Source organism: Pholcus phalangioides, unplaced genomic scaffold, assembly GCF_987345545.1.
Source record: "Pholcus phalangioides strain wild (caught in Gottingen) unplaced genomic scaffold, Ppha-v1.0 ptg000010l_1, whole genome shotgun sequence".
Lineage (NCBI taxonomy): Eukaryota > Metazoa > Arthropoda > Arachnida > Araneae > Pholcidae > Pholcus > Pholcus phalangioides.
Window position 1 is genome coordinate 40,830,491 of NW_028301603.1, and position 10,886 is coordinate 40,841,376.

A 10,886-nucleotide genomic window follows, 5' to 3' on the forward strand; every position below is an offset into this window, starting at 1 on the left:
ATTTTCAAATTGATTCTGAAATTGTCTCTTTTATTGAGTCTGAAGTTGTTTTTTTTATCAAATATTAATTTTCATTGTTTTCAAATCTTTTCATTAAATATGAATTTTTAATGTATACTGAGATTTTTTTCCCAATAAATAGAAGTTTTCATTATGTCTGATATTATTTTTGAATAAAATATTCATTTTCATTAATTTTTAAATCTTCTTATGGATTCTGAAATTATATTCTCATTAATATTGAATATCTTTTTGTGGATTCTGAATTTATCTCTTCATTAATTTTGAAATTTTCTTGTGTATTCTGAATTCATCTTCTAATTAAATCTGAAATTTTCTTATGGATTCTGTAACTACTTTTTCATCAAATAATTTTTTTTTCATTATTCTCTCATTAGTTCCTAAAAAAGAGAAACATCATCGTGCTCCAATGTATTTCCGTTAACTGACAAGATTGTCGGACCCAAGCGTGTTCGTTATCGAGAGGTTCCACTGTATTATAATTTTTTAAGACCATGTTGTGCATATGATAGTTAAGGTAAATGTAATACATCGGTTATTATGCATAATGACGTGGGAATTACCAATCAGTTCAGCAAGTTTGATAAATTTGTCACTTTTACCAGCGAATATGCATGATACCCAAGCGTCATTAGTAAATTTGATAAATTCTCAAAAAATGTTCGCCTCTGTTATCAGGTATGTCTGATTGAAAGTAAAAGCGATTTATTTAGGAAAATTTATCGAATTTACCAACGACGCTTGGGAACTATGCATAATCGCGGAAGAAAATTTAACAAACTTACTTAAATGCTCGGCAGTTATACATATTAACCTGATTTATCACATTTACCGTATCATATACAGGGTGTCCTGAAAGTGATAATGCGGGCTTTATCTCATAAACCGTCCGTCGTAGAGATATGATCCCAATTTAAAAAATGCTCAACAAGCGTTCAAAAATTACGCTGTACCAGTTCTGAGAGTGAAAATACAGTGTGTTGCATAATGAAGCATCTACATTTTCATACGGTTTCCTCTCCCTTTAACTTCCAATTTGAAAGTTGTTGCCCTGTATCTTCCGAGGACACCAGAAGAAAATTCCACGTTTCTAAGTGCAATATTCGCTAATATATTTGAATTCAAAAAATAGAGAAGAGTTATGAAAGAACAGCAAAAACTAACGGACAACGCGCCTTTCATTCATTTATGCTGTTCTTTCCCAACTTTTTCTCCGATTTTTGAATTCGAACATTTCAGCGGATATTGCACTTAGAAACGTGGATTTTTTTTTTTGTTGGCCGCAGGAGAGACATGGCAACAACATTTTAATATAAAGTTAGAGTGCAGGTGTTATTAATTATGTTATTAATTTATCATCATTATTATTATAACGAGTCGCGGAATGGCAACAGTATGACATACGAATTTCGGCTCGGCAACATATGTCTCTGCTGGACCATCATTAAAGTTTAGTTATGTTCTAGTTCGTAATCAGTGTAGCATTGCATCACTGAACACCAGGGGTACCGTATGAAATTTATATTTCTTACTTCGATGCACACACCTTGTTTTCACTCTCAAAACCGGTACAGGGTAATTTTTGAACACGTTTAGAACATTTTTTTTTTTTTCAAATCGAATATATACCTTTGCGACGGGCGGTTGGTGAGATAAAGGCCGCATTAGCACTTGCAGGTAATGCGGCTCATACTCCTGTATAATAGTCCCGGTTAGTATAAATAAACCTAAATTACTTCTTTAAAAGCCAAATATAGATGTGAAAAATGCGGATAAAATCAGTATGAACATATAAATTCACAAGTTCATGTGGTAATTAGTTTCAATGTGTTTTCAATTAGTCCACGGATGTTGACTAGTATATCTGTAGTTTATATAATTTCGTTTTTTTTTTTAAATGCATTCAATTTAAGTCCTTTATCATGTTTTCATGTAATGGAATATATTTTTTTCAATGGTTTTGCGGGCCTGATGGATAAGCAGATGGGCCGAATTGACTCCAAGTCTAAAGTTTATGCACCTATGATATAGAATATTTATGTACAGTATTTTCCGTCTACCCCTCAACTTTCATTTATTGTAATCATTATTATTATCATTTATAATTGTGCTAAACTTTCTGTCACGGTCACCAAGTGCACAGGTAAAACCTCACTTCCCACAAATTGCAAAAAAAAACTTTCTTTCTTTCTAACTTGAGCACAACTCCGGTCTATGGCCGTGGACAATTTACTATATGATTATGTTGTGACGGAAGTTTGAGTGTGCATGAATACTTAACAGTCTGAGTATATATATAGTGTTGTGCGTGAATTAGTGTCGCCATCTATATTTCTGTGGCGACAGCAGGGTCTGCAAAACGGGCAGATGTCATATCAAGTCGATATACCGGTTCGACAGGAGGAAACACTATTACTACACACTTCAACTTAAAATAATCGAACCATTTACGATAATTGCAGTTTAGAAAATTTATATTTGCTATTAATATATAATTATCAGAAACTTCATAGATTGTTGAATCATATGAACTTTATCAAATCTGCATATACACTGCTCAAAACAATTAGGGGAGCAAGCAAAAAAGTGAAAAAAACCGTGCGAGGCAGCCACGTATTGGCATACAATGGATAGTACACGCGTATCAATGCGCAATACAGAAAAAAGACGTAAAAAAATTTGGAATTAAGCTTTAATTCTTTGAAAATATGGAAAAAACATGAAAAGATGATTTAGGGCAACAATTTGGTTACACGTAAACGATAAAAAAAAGTACTGTTTAGACATGATGCATGAGTTTTAATAGGGCGTGTGGTCTCCTCGAACAGCTAAGACTGCTGCACACCTGTTTGCCACGGATGCGATGAGGTTATCGATCAGACTTTGGGGAATACTTGGATTCAGGTCAGGAGAGCACGCTGGCCATTCCATACGCTGTATTGTTTCAGCTTCAAGCATGTTCTCCACCAGACGAGCTCTATGCGGTCGGGCATTGTCATCCTGGAAAACAAAGGAATCTCCAATGGCTCCAGCGTAGGGGATGACATGAGGTCGCAGTATCTTGTCTGCATACCTTCGGGCCGTCAAAGTGCCATTCCGAATGATATGCAGGTCCGTACGTCCGCCTATGCTGATTCCAACTCATACCATCCAACCAGCTCGTCTGTATTGTGACCTTTAACGAACGAATGCGGGGTCATTTCGACTGCCCCTGTCCCTCCATACCAGAACACGTCGGGTGTCACACTCCAGACTGAATCGGGACTCGTCTGTAAACAGCACTTGGCTCCAGCCATCTTGCTCCCAATCTCGATGTTCAGCAGCCCATCTTCTTCGGGCCGCACGGTGGCGTGGGGTTAACGGAATGCAGACCATTGGCCTACGTGCATAGAGCCCTCCCTCATGATGCCGATTACGTACTGTTTGGCTGGACACCCTTCGTCCTGTTGCCAAGAGCAACCGTCTTTGCAGCTGCGTAGCATTCTCTGTTCTGTTTCGACGGGCTGTTAACCGTACATGCCGGTCATCAGTTGCTGTAGTGGCGCGTGGCCGACCTTGCCCTGGTCGACGTATAACATTTCCTGTTTCTTGGAATCGATTCCACAGCCTTGCAACAACACTTCTGGCGACTCCAACAGCGTCCGCGACACTACGTTGTGTTTGCCCGGATTCCAGTCTGCCTATAACACGCCATGCCATGGATTCCGGTAAATCACGTTGTTGAGACATCCTCAAGTCACCTTGTCTCAAAAAACAATACTGCGCAATCGAATTTCACAGTTACGGCGGTAAAACAGACGTTTCTGCAACATCCCGATTTCTGCCCTTATCTCCTCCTTTTTCTGGTTTTTGACGTCATGAACTTTGATTGGCATATGAAGTTTTCTTCTTCCGTTTCCTGCTAGGCTTTAAATTATGGATGATTCATTTTATGTTACTTTCTTTTAAATAGGAAAATAACATGAAGAATGTGGTTCAAATTTCTAACGGTAGCTGACGCTTTTGCAATAAATTAAACATTTGAAAAGAATAAAGTAGATTACGATGTCCGCATGTGCCAGCTATAGATACAGTAAAGGAGCCCAGGAGGGACAGAGCCCGGGTCGTGTCTGGTCTGTCGGAGCTATAGATACAGTACAACACTAAGGACAGTATTCACCGACATGATTTAAACTGTAGTCACAATTTCTGGATATTGAATTGATTGACATTTGAATTTTGTGATTCAAATGTATGATGTTTAAAAAAATATTGGGTAATTTGAATCGTTCAAATCAAATAAAATTTATTGTTATCACGTAGTACAAAAAAAAAGAAAAAAATTACTAAGGAGTCGATCAAAAAATGACCCATTCTGGTAAATGCTGGTAAAAATTAGTATGCAAAACAGAATAATCAACTAAAAAATCAAAATTATTCAAATTAGAAAACAGAGGAGTGCAATTTAAAAACAGTTCTATATTTACTATTGATTTGATTCATGAATTTTTTTCATGATTCAAATCAAGCAAATTTAAATTGACATACTAGAAAGTAGTATGATCTGTATGTATCATTGGTTTTTTCATCTGCTCTGTGTGTACATTCTCGAAATAATTTTATACTAATCGGCACCAAATTATAAAAATACGAGGGCCACAACAGCCAAATTGCCCAACGAGGTGGCAGAAAAAATTTATCCACAAAAAATATGGATATTAAATATAACCAATACATAACAATCCAATATAAAAGCACATATCACTAAAAAAATTTACCAATATATAAAACACTGTCCATAAAAAAGATGATTATGATTGTCTTAACTAAGTATGGATAGCTTCTCAATTTATCCCAACTTGTTATCGTATTACTTAAACGTGTCAATTGTGTTGGAATTAACGATCCCCGGAGTTAAACTATTCCATTTATTGACAACCCTATTATGGAAAAAATTCCCTGCTATGCCATGACCTGGAATTGTCCCTCCCTAAACGATACTGATGGCGCTAACAAGAGCACTTGTAGCTCTTCTCTGCACCCCCTCAACCAAATCTATGTCCCTCTGTAGGTATGGCCTCCAAAACCTTGCAGCATTCTCTAGTCCAGGACAAAATAAGCCTCAGAAAATGGAAGAATGACTTTAGGAGAACGCGAAGAGACACTTTTGAAAATGAAACCAAACATTCTATTCGCTTGTTTGACTTGACCATGCATGATTATGCATATATACCAAACAGGACCAGACTTGAATGATAGGTTAGTGTAAAAGTTTGTCAGAGCTAGCCAAAAAAAAAAAAAAAAAAAGTGTTGGAAGTTGAGTACAATAGTTTCATGGGCCTCAACAATAGGTTTTGGAATGCTTACTTTAGTTGTAAAACAGTGTGTTTCAGACCTGTTTACCCCATTATATGGGTCATTTAATTTCGATAAGTTCTTGTCCAGATATAGGATAATGACCAACATATGTTTTTCATTTTGTGTGTGTAATATTAGATTGTGCACTTCGCAATTTCCCAATGTAGGTATCTAGCTGCTCCTAGGAGAAAGTCTATACCGATTTGTGAATTTTATTGAATTTTTATGTATCAATATTTTTTTCCTACTTGTGTAATATATAATTTATTTTTATGTGCCTTTTAACAACCATTTTAATAACATAGTTTTTGCCCTTTTGGAGAAATATTTACTTTTTTTTTATGTACCAAAAAAGTTTTTTATGTCCTTTCCTAAATTAATAAATTGATGTTTGAATAAATTACGGTTTCTATTCATTGTTCCAATTTTGATTTTATATGAATTAATGTATAAAACTTAACCTCAAATGTGATTGTGGACCCACGCATTCTCGCATGTTAGAATTTTGTTTTTCTATGGCTGGCAAAATAATTTCCATTAGCTCCTTGTATGCCTCTTTGGACAGGGCTGTAACTAAGATTTTTGCCGCCCCGCCAATTTAAAATTTGATAACTCCATAATAGTGTTCCTTGTTTCCAGCGGAAATTTTCCACATCCCCCCCTAAATTTTTCTGCCGCCCCCCGCCCCCACCATTTCCGGACTTACTTTGGACATTCTATAAAATTCTAAAATTGTTGTATCACTTTTCCTACAGTTCTTGCCACTCGTTCCTACAAACAGCCTGCTATGCAGATTTCTTTCAATGTGGTATGGATCCAATCCTTTTTTTTTGTAGAAATAGAACATATCGATAGCCTTCTAATCTCTTGAACTTTCCATATTTTAACGCAACGAAAAATAAAATATGAAAAAAAAATAATGTAGCACACGGAATAACAACGAAGAAAAAAATACCACAAGGCAGGGGGAAGTAGTGGCAGGAAAATAAGAAGCGCACTGGTACCAAGGCGAAAAATCGGCCCATTGGCGGATGCCAATCGTATGAATCGTATGATCGCCCGTATCGTTGGAAATTCGCCGCGATCGCTCGTGAGCGGAGGGCCTAAGAGATCAACATAGCATAGGCGGACAGACTTGGAAGTCTGTGTGGCACGGTCATTATTGCTGGGGGGTATGATGATGACGATGTCAGTTCATATATACACTGGTGAAATAAATTAAGAGAATTTGCATATTTTATCGAATTTCCTGAAAAGAACTGAACTGAATGTAAAACCACTGCTTCTAAACAAAAATGCAAATCTTGTACGCCAAAAACGTAAGCGTACACGTGTGAGTAGGCGGAGCCAGTAGAGAAACATGATTTAAAAGCGCGTGTAAGTTAAGACGCATTTCGTTCGCTAGCACACCTCGGCGAATTTCTTGGTGTTATTTCGCAGCAATCGGTTAATTTCAAATTGTAACAGTAAAAATGAGTAACCACCAACGTTTAGATGATGGAATGAGGTGGTGAATTGTGGGGAGGCTAGAAGCAGGCTAATCTCAAGTCCAGATTTGTAGAGAGTTCAATTTAACGCCCAGCGTCGTGTGTAACTTATGGAAACAGTTCCAGGATACCGGATCCATCGAGAGAAAGCCTGGGCAAGGTCGTCCAAGAGCCACGACGGCCAGAGAAGATCGCCATTTGTCGATTATAGCGAGGCGTAACAGGAGTGCTACAGCTTCTCAGCTCTCTCGTGACTTGTATGCAGCCACAGGAGCCCGTGTATCAAGGGTGACTGTTTCCAAAAGACATCATGAGAGAGAGTTGTTTACAAGAAGACCTGCTGTTTGCGTCCCGCTCACTTCTACGGACAGGATAATCCGTTTATCATGGTACAGAGAGCTTAGAGATTGGAGTATGGATCAATGGGCGACCGTTCTCTTCACTGATGAGTCCCGGTTCAGTCTAAGCACCGATTCTCGCCGTACGTTCATATGGAGAGAACCAGGGACCCGCTACCTACCCTCCAATGTCCGCGAAATCGACCATTATGGCGGAGGAGGTGTAATGGTCTGGGCAGGCATCATGTTGGATGGCCGCACACCTCTCCATGTCTTTGAAAGAGGCACTGTGACTGGTGTGAGGTATAGGGATGAGGTCTTGGGGGCCCTATTTTCGCCTTTTCAGGGGTGCAGTTGGCCCTAAGTTCATTTTAATGGACGATAACGCGAGGCCACTCTTCTGCTCGACGATTTTCTAGAGGGTGAGGATATTCGCCGGATGGATTTGCCAGCCAGATCTCCAGACCTTAACCCTATAGAGCATGTCTGGGACGCTCTGGGGAGGGCAATTGCAACTCGCAACCACACCCCCCCCCCCCTCCGGAAACCATCCAGGGAATGAAAACAGCGTTGCTGAACGAGTGGGACCAAATGCCACAGGAAATGATAAACTGCGTTATTTCAAGTAGATCACGCTGCGAGACCTGTATATCTGTAAGAGGGGACCATACCCCCCATTAACCCATTTTTTTGTTTATTCTGCAACCACTGTTTCATACCTTCCGACTTCAACGAGTGTTACGCACGCTCATGCGTTTGTATTACAATTATTGGATGGTTATTTGTTTTGTATTGTATTAATGTATGTACATATCAAATTTCATTAAAATCGGTACAGTAGTTCCAGAGATAATCGACCATTCCGCAAATTCTCTTAATTTCTTACACCAGTGTAGATATATATGTTACCGGCAAAGTATGAAATCCAGGCATTCTATAGAATGCCTGGTCGTTTCAGGCAAAGTATGAAATACCGGTTTTATTCTATACTTTGCCTAGGCATTCTATAGAATGACTAGTCATTCTATAGAATGCCTAAACACAATCCAGGCAAAGTATGAAATATCTTCTTCCAACAAATCTCTTTAGGGGGCGGTATAAAATATTACATAAAATTAAAATTTCACAGAATTTTCTTTTTTTCCCGGAAACGTTTCGCTCTCATGAAAAAGGATCTGTTGAGGGGCGGTATAAAATATTACAATTTCTTCGAATTAAAATTTCGCAGAATTTTCGTCATTTTTTCCCGAAAACGTTTCCCTTTCGCTCTCGTGAAAAAGGATCTGTTGAGGGGCGGTATAAAATATTACAACTTCTTCGAATTAAAATTTCGCAGAATTTTCGTCATTTTTTTCCGGAAAAGTTTCCCTTTCGCTCTCGTGAAAAAGGATCTGTTGAGGGGCGATATAAAATATTACAATTTCTTCGAATTAAAATTTCGCAGAATTTTCGTCATTTTTTCCCGAAAACGTTTTCCTTTCGCTCTCGTGAAAAAGGATCTGTTGAGGGGCGATATAAAATATTACAATTTCTTCGAATTAAAATTTCGCAGAATTTTCGTCATTTTTTCCCGAAAACGTTTCCCTTTCGCTCTCGTGAAAAAGGATCTGTTGAGGGGCGGTATAAAATATTACAATTCCTTCGAATTAAAATTTGGCAGAATTTTCGTCATTTTTTCCCGAAAACGTTTCCCTTTCGCTCTCGTGAAAAAGGATCTGTTGAGGGGCGATATAAAATATTACAATTTCTTCGAATTAAAATTTCGCAGAATTTTCGTCATTTTTTCCCGAAAACGTTTCCCTTTCGCTCTCGTGAAAAAGGATCTGTTGAGGGGCGGTATAAAATATTACAACTTCTTCGAATTAAAATTTCGCAGAATTTTCGTCATTTTTTTCCGGAAAAGTTTCCCTTTCGCTCTCGTGAAAAAGGATCTGTTGAGGGGCGATATAAAATATTACAATTTCTTCGAATTAAAATTTCGCAGAATTTTCGTCATTTTTTCCCGAAAACGTTTTCCTTTCGCTCTCGTGAAAAAGGATCTGTTGAGGGGCGATATAAAATATTACAATTTCTTCGAATTAAAATTTCGCAGAATTTTCGTCATTTTTTCCCGAAAACGTTTCCCTTTCGCTCTCGTGAAAAAGGATCTGTTGAGGGGCGGTATAAAATATTACAATTTCTTCGAATTAAAATTTGGCAGAATTTTCGTCATTTTTTCCCGAAAACGTTTCCCTTTCGCTCTCGTGAAAAAGGATCTGTTGAGGGGCGATATAAAATATTACAATTTCTTCGAATTAAAATTTCGCAGAATTTTCGTCATTTTTTCCCGAAAACGTTTCCCTTTCGCTCTCGTGAAAAAGGATCTGTTGAGGGGCGGTATAAAATATTACAATTCCTTCGAATTAAAATTTGGCAGAATTTTCGTCATTTTTTTCCGGAAAAGTTTCCCTTTCGCTCTCGTGAAAAAGGATCTGTTGAGGGGCGATATAAAATATTACAATTTCTTCGAATTAAAATTTCGCAGAATTTTCGTCATTTTTTCCCGAAAACGTTTTCCTTTCGCTCTCGTGAAAAAGGATCTGTTGAGGGGCGATATAAAATATTACAATTTCTTCGAATTAAAATTTCGCAGAATTTTCGTCATTTTTTCCCGAAAACGTTTCCCTTTCGCTCTCGTGAAAAAGGATCTGTTGAGGGGCGATATAAAATATTACAATTTCTTCGAATTAAAATTTCGCAGAATTTTCGTCATTTTTTCCCGAAAACGTTTTCCTTTCGCTCTCGTGAAAAAGGATCGTGAAAAAGGAGTACGAAGAAGGACTACAATAAATTGCTGTAAATAAAAATGTATTTCACGAAATAAATGTTATGTTATTGATATTTATTTAAAAATGTCTTGTTTTTGTTATGTAAAAAAGAAACACGTCACAAATATATATACGACATGAACGTTTATGTTTACAATCATAATTAATCGTACCGTGATTTGTAAGAAATTAAAATTATCTTCCTCCACGTTTTCAGTCAAGATTGAGCGAGTTTCAGCGAGTCAAGTGAGTTTAGTCGAAAATACGGGACATTTAGAAAAACAAATTCGGGACAGTGAAAATAAAAGATAAATAGCAAAATATAGGCCTACTTAGCAAACGTTTTGTGGTGACCTTATGCATATGACACATATGTCACGCATTTCCCGGGACATTCCCGTATTTTCACTTTATTTTGGCTGTCCCGACTTTTTTTGCAAGAATGCCGTGGTTTGTCGCGAATGTTCTACATTGTAGAATCTACAAAGCCTACTTTTAGATGCTTATAGTTTTATACTTTATTAAAATCAACTATTGAAATTATTTTTCGACGCATAAATTATATCACTATAATTACAACTATGAATAAGAATACCGACCCTATAAACAGATCCCTTCTCCAGAGAGCCAGACGTTAAGGTTTCCCGGAAAAATCGAAGAAAACCGTGTGAAAATTTAATTTGACGACACCGCCCTCAAGGGATCCCTTCTCAAGAGAGCGAAAGGGAAACGTTTTCGGGAAAAAATGACGAAAATTCTGCGAAATTTTAATTCGAAGAAATTGTAATATTTTATATCGCCCCTCAACAGCTCCTTTTTCACGAGAGCGAAAGGGAAACGTTTTCGGGAAAAAATGACGAAAATTCTGCCAAATTTTAATTCGAAGAAATTGTAAT